At 36.1% G+C, this 15,431-nt stretch overlaps 1 non-coding gene and 2 pseudogenes across 1 annotated transcript; 2 read left to right on the forward strand and 1 right to left on the reverse strand.

Moving 5' to 3' along the window:
• The first annotated feature begins 9,952 nt into the window (after window positions 1-9,952).
• Window positions 9,953-11,889, forward strand: LOC106734110 (U1 small nuclear ribonucleoprotein C pseudogene; annotated as a pseudogene).
• A 1,440-nt stretch (window positions 11,890-13,329) lies between these two features.
• On the reverse strand, window positions 13,330-13,436 carry LOC114006537 (U6 spliceosomal RNA). The gene has a single exon (XR_003548239.1). It is a non-coding gene; the product is annotated as a U6 spliceosomal RNA (small nuclear RNA).
• A 628-nt stretch (window positions 13,437-14,064) lies between these two features.
• The window catches only part of LOC106734111 (U1 small nuclear ribonucleoprotein C pseudogene), a 7,146-nt pseudogene continuing 5,779 nt past the window's right edge, over window positions 14,065-15,431 (forward strand).

The following is a 15,431-nucleotide window of genomic DNA, read 5'->3' on the forward strand; positions in this document are numbered from 1 at the left end:
TTCTTGTTGTCTCTCTCTGGTGAGTGCACATGCCCTATAGCAAATTTAAAATAATAACAATAATAGATAAAACTAAATAAATATAAATTTTAAAAAGTCAGTGTATAAGTGGAACTGCACAGTTCGAACCCATGTTGTTCAAGGCTCAACTGTACATTGATAATATAACTTTTCTAAAAGATTCCTTTGACACACCCATTAAAATATATAAATCTAATATGTCTTAGTACATTTTAGGTTCTCATAGGAACAGATTTCTCATTTACAAATTTCACTTTTACATTAAAATCAATAGTAATTTCTATTAGGGCCTTCAGAAAAAAATACTCCTTCTTATCTTTTTTTCTTTTCTTTTTTAGTGTTTTGCTCTAGGGTGTGTGTACTCTCCAGAAGGAGAAAGAGAAAGAGAATGAGAAATCATCCCCCGCAAGGAGGGATGATCATGCCGCAATACCTTCCCCTTTTGGAATTTTGGACATGCATGCACATGACCCTGGTGTATTTTTCAAGCTGCTGGATCTGGACTCAAACCACGAAGTCGGCCATGTGGAATCCAGCACCTTAACCACCAAAACACCAGCTGACTCAGAACAAGCAATACTCCTTCATGATGAAGGTTTCGAAAAACTGTTTCAAGCTTTCTGAAGGTTCTGGAACACTTTTGATGGCCATTAGTTGCCCCAGAGCTTCTGATGCAAAAATGGCCCTTCTTCCCCTCATGCTATACACCATTAAAACAATAAATGACTGGCTGCCCTACCGGGTTCTCCTGGAAACAGCTCTTCTCCAAGACCCTGAGTCTGCGATTATACCCAGCAGCCTATTGTACTTTGGATCAAGGAAACCACTCCTCACAAACTCAGCACTGCTTCCAAGAACTCGCTAAGACAGGACCAAACAAAACTTGTGCCTTCTCTTGTGACTTTTCCTGTCCTCAGTCCCTTGCTTAATGTCAGCATTCTGGAGGAGCTTTTCCCTTCCTCAGATACTTCGACTACCTTCAAAGTTCCTTGAGACCAACGGAGCGAAAAGTAATGGGAATTCATAGATTATGTGAATGGCATTGCTAACCATATATGTGCTGGAGCTTATTGGAATGTTTTCGCTTTCCTTCCTTAAACCATAATGTCCCCAGCAAAAATATGTAACCCAAAAAAAAAAACAACTCCCTTGGCCAAACTTCACAGCCATCTTATTACCAGATTCTTGGGCCAGCAGTCACCCCATCTTCACATTTATTATAAAGTATTGAGCTGTTACCTAAAAACTGTCCCTTCCTTTTTGGTGATTTTATTTACAAAGGGCACATAGCACTTGCCAGAGACAGGTAGAGAGAAAAAAAGAGAGAGGGAGAGGGATAAGTCCCCCCCCACAGTAGGCATGGTTATGCCATTATCTCCTCTCTACCACTTCTCCATCCTTTTGGGATTTGGGGTATGCATGCACAGACACTGTATTTTTCAAGCTGCTGAGGCTGAGTTTCAAACCACACAGTTGGCCACGTAGGTTTTGGCCCCCTTAACCACTAGGCCATGGGACTGTCCTAAAATTGTCCTTTTCAAGGTAAAAACAGAAACAAAAATGAAAACAAATAAAAAAATCTTGGAATCTCTTGCCTCACAAATATCCAAAGTATAAATAAAATTACATCATACTAAAATACAATATACTAATGCCACAATAGAAGACCTTGCTAGGACACTGTATTCCCTTCAGTGTTACAGACATTACTGGCAGTAACGAAGACAGTATTTCCCCCTCTTAGAATACACATTGCAGGCTTCTTGAAAAAGACATTCAATAGAACTTTCACATGCCTGATAAGTACCTGATACTCAGTTTTAACTGAGAGACAACATACTGGTTTCCTCAAACATCATCTTTTCAAATTCCAATTCAACAACTAAAATCCTAAATTATTCCATCTTGCCTCCTGACTTCACTTTTATTTTTAAAATAAATGTTTGATATTACTCCCATCCCATAAGGAATGGAGATGACATAGAAGATACTTACTCTCCTGAGATTCATTAATCATGGATTGTCCCACAGGCCAGGTAACTCTTCATTTGATATCAAACTCACTTAAAGCTAAACTTCTGAAATCAATAACAAAATAAAACAAAATCCCTGTCAAGTGCAACTATACAACATTTACTTAGCTGTCTGGATAATTAATTTCCTGGATTAATTTGATAAAACTTTAATCTCCTATTGCGTGTGCCTAGCTAAATCTCTAATTTGTTAATGTGATAATCACCAGATGACTGGTCAGAGAGTTTCTGAAATGCCTTAATCTCATATAGGTTTCCAATCTTTGCTGAAGGGCTCTGTGTATGTTTTGGAGCATGCCTTCCACACACACAGGAAATTTGTAAGTTTACTTTTAGTCCTTATTGACATGTGCAGGTCATCAAGGTCAGCCAGAGTTGAGGATTGGGACCGTCTTAGGCCTTTATAGATCATGCAAAAGTTATCTACACGTACAGGGCTTTATACAGCCTCAAGCATTGTCAGAACTTTTTAAGGCCCCTTGTAGAGATTTCATTCCCTAAGTCTCGTTTAAGTTCTCAGACAAGCTTTTGTTGTCCAGTCAGGTACAGCACCTTTGGTCAGATGTCATGTTAAATAACTGATACTGATTGTGAAAAATTGCCCAAGCATAGGGTTTTTTCCCACAGAGTGAGAGACTTACAGTTACAACATTTCCAGGGATCTAAAAAACAAGTAAAATGGTGGAAAGGCTCTGGAGATGGGACTACTTGAACATCTACGAAACTGATCTTCCTCTGACGGATGCTAGGGTGCTAACTCTCAAAGCTATTATGGTTGTGAAGGTGCTAGTTTTCAAGGCTTACACAGATTTGAAGAGAGGGAGATGGAAGTTGGGCAAGATACAATGCTATAAAATACAATATTCTTATATTATTACTCACATCCCATAAGGAATGGAGACGACCTAGAAGATACATACTCTCCTGAGATTCATTAATCATAGATTATCCCACAGGTCCAGACACATTTTTCTTTTTTTTTCCACATTATTCTTTAATACATGCTTTCGAGTTTGTTGCAAGCCTTTAGTTAATTTTTAGTTTTGAAAATGTGGATTTTGACCATTTTCTAGGGTTTTGGTCTATTCAGGGGATAACTTATGGAAGTTCTCACTCTATTATTTTGATTATCTTCCTTGAATTATCTCTTTAGTAACATTAGTAAATCTGCATTTTTAAATCTATTCATATAACTAAATAGATTCATTAATATTTAACCATAATTGTATTCCTTCCTTCATCATGTTCTATTATATCACTTAATTCACTTAGATAGTATTTTCCATAAGATTTGGAAGAAATATTTATAAAAGAAGTAGGTCTATTCTTTTCATTTTTAATTATTGTGTTGTGTTATTAGGATTTCTCTATTTACACAATATATTGGCATTTTTTTCTATACTTTTCTAGGAACTAAAACATTTTAAAAGCTTTAAGAATTATATTTTTATTCCAAATTTGAGTGAATGCATTTATTTAAAAATATGTCAAGAGCTTTATTTTAAAAGTCATTTGGAAAATGTTTTAAATATGTTTAATGATTTTTATTTTCTTGTTTCCTAATTCATTATAAGTAAAATTTAATTATTTAACAATTTAGATAACACATTTAATTTATCAAGTTTATGTGTAATTGTGAGTAGTGTTTTAATTAAGCACCTTACTTCAAGGAGTGATGGCATCAAAATAACAGATTAAAAAACTCCAGGCCCTAGTTCCTTATTTAAACATTGAAAAGAGACAACTATACACTAACTAAAATAACCTTATAGGAACACTGGAATACACTCAAAGGTCCACAGAAGCCAAGCAAACTTCCAAAGAAGAAAAACTCATAATCAAATTGTAGGAAACTTCATGGTATTTTTACTCACTTTTGCCCACTACCGCCACAGTGTAGTATAGAATGACATTAACCAGGCAGTAGACCAGATGCTGACTCCCTTCCTCAAACTGTAGGAAACAGAATAGATTGTATATGTTACATAATATACTTTCTTGGGCTTCCTCAGGGACTGACCAGTTTTTGTTTTTGTTTTTGTTTTTGTTTTTTTTCACCTACACTCAAAGAGTCACAGTACCACAGCTCTGTGGAAAAAGCCACAGGAGTTAGGAATGGGCATGTTTTGTATACACTGCAAGAGAGACTACAGACCTACAGATACCTGTAGCAACGGATTATGGATACAAGAATACAATAGAATATCTACGTTTTCAAGGAGTTGTGGATATTAAAGACTTTGAGATAGCAAACACTTAAAAGTGGCCATGCATCTATTTACACCTATTACAGTGTCCAGCTTACCCAGAAGAAAATTAATTCAATTTAAAGATGGGAAAATGAGCTGAATAAACAACTCTCTAAGGAAGACATACGAACAACCAAAAAGCATATGAAGAAAATGCTCAACATCCCCCATGGTAAGGGAGATGCAGATCAAAACCACAATAAGATACTACCTAACCCAAGTCAGAATGACTAAGATTAAAAAAACAAATAATGATAAGTGCTAGGGGGGATGTAGTGAAAGCGGAACACTCCTACACTGTTGGTGGGAATGTAAATTGGTCCAGCCCCTGTGGAGAATGATATGGAGGTTTCTCAAAGACTTTAAATAGAACTACCATATGATCCAGCAATTCCACTCCTGGGTATCTACCCAAAGGACAGGAGAGCACTCAGTTGGCAAAGCGCTTGCACATCTATATTCCTTGCAGCCTTATTCACTATTGCTAAGACATGGAACCAACCCAAATGTTCACGAACAGTGAATGGATTGAAAAATTGTGGCACATATCCTCCATAGAATACTATTCAGCCATAAAAAAACACTAAGACCATGGAATTTGATAGAAAGTGGATGAATATGGAAGATTTGTTGTTGAGTGAAGCAAGTCAGTTTATGAAAGAGAAACATTGCATGTCTCCATTTAACATATACCGACTGACTGCACTCTATGGTAGAGACTGAAAGACTGGAGAACACAAAAGTATTAAAAATTGTAATGGACACTAGAGACAAAGTGGAAAGTGTGTGGGAGGGGAAGAGCATAGGAAATTTGGGGGGGAAATGGAGAAGTAAGACACTTGTGGAACACAGATAAGGTTTACTATCTGTTGACAAAGATGTGTATGGTGGCCTCAACTGTGTTGGACTGAGGTATATATCAAGCTGCATAAAGTCTCTTCACAATCTAAATGATGTATAGTGATTTAATGCATAAATAATAATAAAAAAACATATAAATGAAGTTAAAAAAAAAGTGGTCATGCGTAAGGGAGTGTCAAAAAACACATTAACTCATACTAGGTGTGGGCACGAGTGTGTGCCCAAGATCTCGGGAGGAAAATGGAAGAAAAGAGATTGTGGCATGGCCATCTCCCCCCAGAGGTGATTTCTCACTTTCCTTCTCACTGTCTCTGTATCTCCCAACCTCCTGGCAAGCACACGTGCCCTAAGGCACAAACCTCTATACACACACAAACACATACATCCTAGATCATGGCAATACACATATTCAGGACATACTTAACAAGAACTTCTGCCTTCACTGGAGGCTGCTCATGAGGCTCAGAAAAATGCCTAGGAAGTTAGTAATGTTCTCCCTATTTCAGAGCCAGTCTTCAAAGACTAGGAAAGGTGACTGCTTTTAAAAATTTAAATCATCATGGGGTTGGCAGTTGGCTTGGTGGTTAATGGCGCTGGACTTCCACATGGCCGACCGTGGTTCTAGTCTCAGACTTGGTGAATTTCTTTCTTTATTTCTCTCTCTCTCTCTGTTCCTCTCTGGTCAAATAAAAATAAAATAAATAAATAAAGATAAAATTAAAAAGTCTAAGTTTTCATTAAAAGGAACAAGGTGAACACAGAAACAGAAAAATAAGGCGCATTCAAATGAATACTATAAACAGCCAGAAACCATCCCTGAGGAAACATAGGCATTAGTCACATCAGAAGAGCATCTAAAAATAACTGTCTAAAGTATGCTCAAAAAACTAAAGGAAAACACAAAGAAGAAATCAAGAAAACAATATATAAACAAAATAAAAACATCAACAAGACAACAAAAATAATAAAGAGGAACTTAACAGAAATTCTGGAGCTGAAAAATGGGACTGTATTGGAAAATTCAGTTGAGAAGTTCAACACCAAATTCAATAAAAGACAGAGTTAGTGAACTTGAAGACAGGACATTTGAAATTATGAAATCTGAGGAGCAGAAAGACAAAACATGGAGGAATAAAACAGACTTTAAGGGCTTTATGCATTCCTTTACACTAAAAATGAAATTTTAAAAAGGAGAGTAAGGAAACACTTCAATTTTTAATACCACAAGGAAAAAAAAAACACTTGGAGATTAAACATGGAGATGAAATATTTGTACACTGAAAATTACAAAGCATTGCTGATAGAAATGAAGAATGACACAATACATGGAGAGACATCCTGAGTTCAGAGATCAAAGCATTTAATATTATTAAGATGTTGCCCTCAAAATTTATGTGTTAGAAACTTAATTCCCAGTGCAACAGTGTTTAGAGGTGGGATCTGTAAGAGAGTATTAAATCATAGGGGAACTGCCTTCATAAATGAATTAAGATGATTATCACCAAAGTGGGCTAGTGATAAAAGGAAGAACAGTTTGGACCCTTTTCCTCTCTCTCTCACACACACACACACTTGCTCTTTCACATGCGGTGTCTTCCACCATGTCATGATGCAGCCAGAAGGCTCTTACCACATGTGGGCTCCCAGTTTTGGATTTCCCAGCCTTCAGAAATGCTAATCAAATTAATTTGTGTTTTATAGATTACCAAGTGTTATTGCAGAAAAAAATGTACTCAGAGAGAGGTTGATACTACCCAAAGCAATCTACAAATTTAATGCAATCCCTATCAAGATACCAATGATGTTTTTGCATAAATAGAAAAATTCAACACAAAATTCACATGGAAACTCAAGGGACCCAAAATAGAGGGGAAATAAAAAACTTAATAAAGGAAAACAAAATTAGAGGTCTCATATTTTCTGATTTTAAAACTCACTACAAAACATTGTGATAGCCCTATACGTCAATAAAATAGAATAAGAAATCCATAAATAAACTCTCACATATATAATGAAATACCTTTCAAAAGGGAAAATGAACAGAATAAACAACTCTCTAAGGAAGACATACAAACAGCCAAAAAGCATATGAAAAATTGCTCAACATCCCTCATCTTAATGGAGATGCAGATCAAAACTACAGTGAGATACCACCTAACCCCAGTCAGAATGAAGAAGATTAAACAATCAAAAAATGGTAAGTGTTGGAGGGGATGTGATGAAAGGGGAACTCTCCTACACTGTGGGTGGGAATGTAAACTGGGTCAGCCACTGTGGAAAACAATATGGAGGTTCCTCAAAGACCTTCAGAACTACCATATGATCCAGCAATTCCACTCCTGGGTATCTACCCAAAGGACAGGTGAACACTCAGTTAGAAAAGCACTTGCACATCTGTATTTATTGTAGCATTATTCATGATTGCTAAGACATGGAACCAACCCAAATGTTCACAAATGGATGAATGGATTGAAAAAGTATGACACGTATATTCCATGGAATACGATTCAGCCATAAAAAACAAGTCCTTGGCATTTGATAGATAGTGGATGAATATGGAGGATTTATTGCTGAGTGAATCAAGTCAGGCTATGAAACAGAGATGTAGTATGTCTCCACTTAACCTATACCAACTGTCCGCACTCTATGGTAGAGACTGAAGGACTGGAGGACACAAAAACATTGAAAATTGTTACGGACACTGGGGACAAAGTGGAAAGATAATGGGAGAGGGGAAGAGCATAGGAAAGGAAATTTGGGGGGAAAAAAAGAGCGGTAAAACATTTGTGGGACACAGAGATATGATTTATTACCTGTTGATGAGGATGTGTATAGTATTCTCACTTGGGCTGAAATGAGGTGTATATCATGCTAGGTAAAGTCTCTTTACAATCTAAATGATATATAGCGATTGAATGCATAAATAATAATAATTATTATAATAATAAAAGGAGTGTCAAGATCTTTTAATGAGGACAGTGTTTTCAGAAAATGGTTTTTGGAAAACTTGATATCTATATGCAAAAGAATGTATTTGAAACTTTCCGTAACACCATACAAAAGATTAACCAAAAATGCTTCAAAGACCTAAATGGAATTACTAAAACTGTAAAATGCTTAAAAGAGAATTGGGGGAAAATATGACCGTAGATTTGGCAATATGAAAACATGACCGTAGATTTGGCAATATGAGACTGAGGCCATAAAAGAGGCTTAGATTCAACTCCTGAGTCAGTCTGAATACACAGGGTATATCTGTGCACACCTATGTTCCTTGATGAAAGAGAGGTGGGAGCAGGGGTGCGGGTGAGATTGTGGCATGGCGAGACTCTGTCTCAAGCACTTCTCTATCTCTCTCTTACTTTCTCTATATCAATACCTAAAATAAAGTTAACTATCTCTCTCTTACTTTCTCTATATCAATAACTAAAATAAAGTTAAAAATTACTTAAAAAATATAGAGTGGGGTTAAAATATTTTATTGAATTTCAGCACTCTGAGGAAAATAAACTTACAAATTACAAACATCATTTCACCTTTTGTCCCAAAAATGTTTACTTTTGGAAGGGTGGTGTTTTAGCAGGAGTTTTTTATTTAGTATTATATATTTTTAAATGAATTAAAATAATCTTTCTACCCTCTACTGTAGCAATATGTCTTATAGAAAGGAAATATCCTTTCAGAAATAGCAATATATATCTCAGCAAGACCATGATTACAAACATCTGTTAACACCTTGGAATCAAAAACATGACATTTAACTTACAGTATTTCTGCTCCTCATGTTAAAATTGGTAAAATTGCTTTCAAGTTGTCATGATTTAAGTAGCACTTTTTCAGAAAGTTAAAACTTAGTTACCTGTTTTATTATTGTGTCATGAAAGGTCCAAACTGTTTATAAAACATGAAAATAAGTATACATTAAAAAGGACAGAATAACCAACAAGTAAGGGAAAATTTATTGAAGATAAAATAAGCAAATATAAGTAAAATATATGAAATACTCAATGTGGAATATTGGTTACATACATGAAAGTTTTGAATAATGTGATCAATGGTGATCAGAAGTCAGAACCCAAATTAGGATCCTGACTTATGTAATGTGAACTAGGAAGTGTCCTTGGACCATTAGAAATATCTCAGACTATACAAACATTTTAAACAAGGCAACATATCACAAATTAATTTCAATGACTGAATCTCTATAAACAGCTTTAATTAGGATTTTAAGAGGATTACAACTCAGAGAAACAGATTCAGATAGAAAACTGCATTAGTGTCCAAAAGTGAGGAGGGAATATAAGACTTTTTATGCAAAAAGTTTTAAATCATTACAAGATAATTAGCATTCTTTGAAGTGAAACTTTTGCTGAAGGATCAAAAGCTCTGAGGGGACTATGTGAGTTACATGAGCTAGAGAAAGATAAAGGGAGACAAGGATGTCCATGAAACAGGAGGTCGATAACATCCTGGCCTTGGTGCATATCTTGTGGTTTTCCAGAAACTTCTGCCAAAGGGTTGATGTGAGCCAAAGTTTATGTTTCTAGGCAGTTCATCTCTTATGTATATAAGTTCCGTCTCCTTTATGGCCTCTTAACTCCATTTTTGAAATAATAAGCGGCTTCATTATATCTCCTTTCACATGCTCAGTTCCAGAAAATTCTTGGTAAAATGCAGACATCGCTAAAGGAAGTGTTATATTAAAATATCATTAGCTTGGATGAATATTAATCAGTTAAGTGGCATACAACATACAAAAATGTAATATATTTGCCAATAATATCACAAATGAGGTAGGTGGTAGCCAAGTTGTATTGGGTTAAGGAAATGACACTAAATAGTAATTCAACTCTGCAAAAACACAGGTGATTGGGATGGCTGGATCCCACATGGTTGACTTCATGACTTGAGTCCCGGACCTGGTGGCTTGAAAACAACCAGGAACAGGTGCTTGCATGCCAAGAGTCCCAAGAGGAAAATTGAGGAGAAGGAATTGTGGAGTGGCTATCCCTCCTGGGGAGTGATTTTTCACTTCCCTCCTCTATCTCTCTGTCTCTCTGGCAAGTACACATGACTTGTAGCAAACAAAGAACTGTAAGAACAAATGAAGAAAACCATAAATGTTAACTAAAAATGTCAATATAGCAAAAAGCATGTATATATAGCTGCTCTTCTCTCTTCTTTCAGCTTTTTCTTTCTTTTTTGATTATTATTATCATTAATATTATTATTATTTACTAGAGAATATGCATGTTTGCCAGAGAGGGGGAAAGGAGAAAGCACCCCTTATGAGACTAGTCATGCTGCAGTCCTTTCCCCTCCATTTTTTTGTTTTGTTTTTGTTTTTGGACAAACACACACATTTACCCAGAGTGTTTCATAAGCCAAGGAGTCCAAGACTTGAATCACATGGCCAGCTATGTGAGATCCGGCTGCCTTAATCACCAGGTCACACAGCCAGCTCTCTTTCATGTTCTTGTTTTTGCTATAGGGCATGTGAAGTCACCAGAGACAGAGAGAGACAAAATGAAAAATCACCCCTCTGCAGGATGACCACTCCACAATTCCTTCTCCTCCAATTTCTTCTCTGGACTTCGAGCATGCACACATACATGCTCAGTGTGGTTTTCAAGCTGCCGGATCTGGGACTTGAACCACGTAGTCAGACATGTGGGATCTAGCCACCTGAACCTCCGTGCTGCCTGCTGGTCCCCTCAGTTTCTTCAAAAGACATATTTTTAAACGATAGCAAGTAGTAATTAAAACTATATCTTGTTGGGTTTGTGATATTTACAGGTACAATAAGTATAACAAAAACACCCTAAAAGGGAAGAAAAGAAACAGAGCTATATAGATGAAATGATTCTGTATCTCACTAGAATTTAGTTAGTATAACTCTGAAGCTCATTCTGACAAGTTAGGAGCACTAGCACTAGAGCCAACAATTAAAAAATACTCAAAAAGTGAAGTGAAAATATCACTTAATGAGTTTTAAATGCTACATTATAAAATATTCACTTAAGGAAAAAAGCATTAAATTGGGGGGAAGACATATATATACACACACATATACCACTATATACATATATCCTTAAATGTGAATGGGTTTAACAATCTAATCAAGGAATGGAGTGGCTGGTGGCTTGCAGAGCAACACGCTTAAGTTTTATTGTGACTGCTGTGATCCATACCTCACCCACGATTTTCCACCTGTGAGAAAAATACACCGCAGTGGTAGGAAACACAAAGAGAATGTGAAAGAGTACCATCAGAAAAGGATGGAAGAGCAGGCTCAAAGCTTGACTGATAAAGCAATGGCTGCATTCCAACAAGGGAAGATACCTCCTACTTCATTCTCTGCTCCTCCTTCTGTAGGGGTGATGATCCCACCTCCCCCCAGCCTCCTGGGTCCTCTTTGCCTTGGCATGATGCCAGCAACTCATATGGGGAACTCTCCCATGATGGCAATGATGGGCCCTCATCTTCCTGGGATGATGCCATTGGGACCTGCTCCTGGAATGAGATCACCCATGGGAGGCCATTTGCCCATGATGCCTGGGTCCCCAATGATGAGACCTCCCGCCTGGTCCATGATGGTGCCCACTCTGCCAGGAATGGCTGGACAGACAGATAAGGATGGAGGGAGGTCTCTTAATGTCAGTTTTATATTAACTTGTTCTACTTCACCAAGTGATTATGGTACTGTGACTCTGGATGTTTTCTAACAGCATGTCAAGCAAGACTTTCTTCCCCTTCCTACTAAAAAAAAAAATTAGAAAGAGGAGAGAAGTGGGACAAAAAAGTACAGTTTTCATTTGTATTGTGAAATATGAAAATAAAATTTTCAACTGTTTTAGTTTTTTAAGAAATCTAATTAAAAGGCAGATTGTCAAATTGGATAAAAATTAAACACACACACATGGGGCTGGCAAGTGACATGGTAGTTAAGGCACTGGACTCCCACATTGCCAACTATGGTTCAAATCTTGGACCTGGTGGCTTGATTTCTCACTTTCCCTCTCTCCCTCTGTCTATTTCTGTTCGAAGTATATAATAATAATGATAAATAAAATTAAATGAATAATTAAAAAAACATACATGATTTCATTATTCCTACAGAAAAAGATGAGAAAAGGGTCTATTATTTAGTTACTACCAGAAAGATGAATAGTGGGATAATACATGACTACACTAATATCACAAAAAAATAGACTTTAAAACAAACAAATGTTACTATACATAATGAGGGACATTTTGTATGGTTATAGAAACAATCTTTTTGAAAGCTATAACAACTGAAATATACATACACCTAATAACAGAGCACTAAAATATATAAGACAAACTGATAGAAATAGAGTTCTTAAATAAAAATGCTAACCATCAATCTTAATACACTGGCAGAGAGGAACTAAACCTAAAGCAAGCAGAAAGGATATGATAAAAATTATAGCAGAAATGAATGAAATGAAGAATAGAAAAATAGAGAAAGTGAATAAAGCTGAAACATGGTTCTTTTAAAAGATCAAAAAAATGATAAAATTCTAGTCAGAATATCTAAGGAAAATTAAGAGATTTAAATAATTAGAATTATAAATGAATGGGAGATAGGCCTTAGCACCAAACTTAAATTTATAAAGTAATACTATGCCAATAGCATAGATATTTAAAGGAACAGATTCCTAGAAAGGTACAAACTACTATAATTGTATTAAAAAGGAATAAATATGTTTTCGAATTGATTGTGGTGATGGTTACACATGTCTATAAATATACTAAAATGCATTGAATGGCATACTTTAAATGTATGAATTGGAAAGCATGCGATTTACCTCTCAAAACTGTTCAAAGAAAAAAGCAAAAGAATGTAGGTGATTATACCACACTAATACAAATCAAATGAAATCTATATTATATACACTTCTTTTTTAGATTTTTCCCATAGAGTGCATATGTTCACAAGAGAGAGACAGTTAGAAACAGAGAGAGAGAAAATATGAAAAATCATCCCCAGGAGAATAGCCACAGTGCACTCTGTTCTCCTCCATTTTCCCCTCAGGATTTGGGTATGCACACACATGCACATGGCATGATTTTCAAGCTACCAGATCCGGGACTTGAACTGCAGAGTTGGCAATTTGGGATCCAGCATCTTAATTACCATGAAAAATATGAAATACGTCATGAATTTGTGTGTTATCCTTGCACAGGGGTTATAATAATCTTCTATGTATTGGTTCAATTTGAGTATATGTGCTGCCAAAGTGAGCACTGTAGTAGCTATATTATTTTCCAACAAAGCTGATTTCAGAAGAAGAAAAATCATTAGAGGAAAAAATTGTTCATTGTATAATGCTAAAATGTTCAATTCTCTGGAGAAAAATAGTAATTTTTAAAGTGTACACATCTAAAAGAACATAAAAATGCTTGTGACAAAAAACTAATAGAATTTGAAGGAAAAATAAAAATATTCAGTATTATATCTGGAGATTTTAACACTTCTCATTCAGTAACTTATAGAACAAGGAGGCAGAAATCAGTAAGCCTATAGCTAACCTGAAAATCACCATTCAATAGCAATGATCTAATTGACATTTCTACTTTATCCAAAAACTGTGAAATTCACGTATTCCTCAAGCTCACCCCCAACACACATACACACATTACCAAGATATAATATATTCTGAGCCATAAAACATACTTGAACACAATTAAAAGAAGAGAAAACATACCAAGTATATTCTCAATCTATGAGACAATCACTCTAAAAGTAAATACAGAAAGATAACTACAAAATAGAAGATATTTGGAGATCAAATCCACACTATTAAATAAAATATAGGCCAAAAGAATAGGCCCTAGAGTCTGCCTATGGCTGCAGTCTCTAATGGCTAGGACCCATGGCTCATCCCCCCGACCCCCACTTGCTTTTGGACTTCAGGTTTGTGTCTTGGGACTTTAAGACAAACTTGACACCCTCTCCACCACATCTGGTTCAAGCTAGCAGCATTGCCAGACACCAGGTTGCATGTGGTTGCAGGCCCTAATGGCCTGAACTCATGGCTCATCCACCCCTTCACTTCCCTTTGAACTCTCAGAACTTTGATGTTTTGAATAGTGCATGGCACATGTATGCCATATTTTCTTTGCTCCTGATGTGAAGTTCATTAACTTAGTTGGAAACTCACCACTCTTCAGAAACAGGGAGGACTTTGGGTGACCCAGGACTTGTGACAATAGTGCAGGGTACTCCTGAGCAACAGGGAGGCAGACCAGAAGAGAGAGCACCAATTTCATACTCCTGCACACCTTTCAACACTCAAAGGTACCTTGAACAAGTTAAGAAGGAATGTATAGACTACCAAATGACTAAGAACAATCACAGAAGCACAAGAAATATGAGCAACCAACAAAATGTCTCTCCTCCAAGGGAAAATATCAATCCTCCATCACCCACAGACAACACAATGAATGTTGTGGATGTGTCAGATAAGCAATTCAGAATATTAGTAGTGATCAAACTAACTGAGATGCAAGAGAAAAGAGACAATGAGCTCCAGGAAATGAGGAAGTCCTTTCAAGATATGAAAGAAGAAATAGACTCCTTAAAAAAGAATAAGATGGAACTGTTAGGGATGAAAAATGTGATACAGGAAATTAAAACCTCCCTTGAAAGTATTAAAAGTAGATTAGATCATGCAGAAGATCATATCTCGAATGTAGAAGACAAAAACTCTGACCTAGAAAAAAGTATCAAGAAGATCAAGAAAACAACCAAGAAAAAAGAGGATGATATGCGAGGAACACTGAATATCATCAAGCGCCTCAATATTCAGTTAATTGGTATTCCAGAAGAGGAAGAAAATAATAAGGGCATTGATAATCTATCCCATGAAATTCTGGAAGAAAACTTTCCAAACCTAGAAAGACATTCAAATATCCAGACCCAAGAATACATAGAACCCCAAATAGAATCAACCCAAGAAGATCCTCTCCAAGGTACATCATAGCTAGATTGGCAAAAACAACAGACAAAGACAAGATACTAAAATTGGCAAGAGGGAAATGTCAAGTTGCTTACAAAGGTCACCCCATCAGGCTAACATCGGACCTCTCATCAGAAACAATACAGGCAAGGAAAGAATGGGAAATATAGTCAAAGTGTTAAATGAAAACCAATTTCAACCAAGGATACTATACCAAACGAGATTATCTTTCTTTTTCTTTTTTTTTTTTTTTTTTGCCTTTTTATACCTGGTTTATTTAT

This window comes from Tupaia chinensis, unplaced genomic scaffold (assembly GCF_000334495.1).
Source record: "Tupaia chinensis unplaced genomic scaffold, TupChi_1.0 Scaffold148646_1, whole genome shotgun sequence".
In the NCBI taxonomy this organism is placed as follows: Eukaryota; Metazoa; Chordata; class Mammalia; order Scandentia; family Tupaiidae; genus Tupaia; species Tupaia belangeri.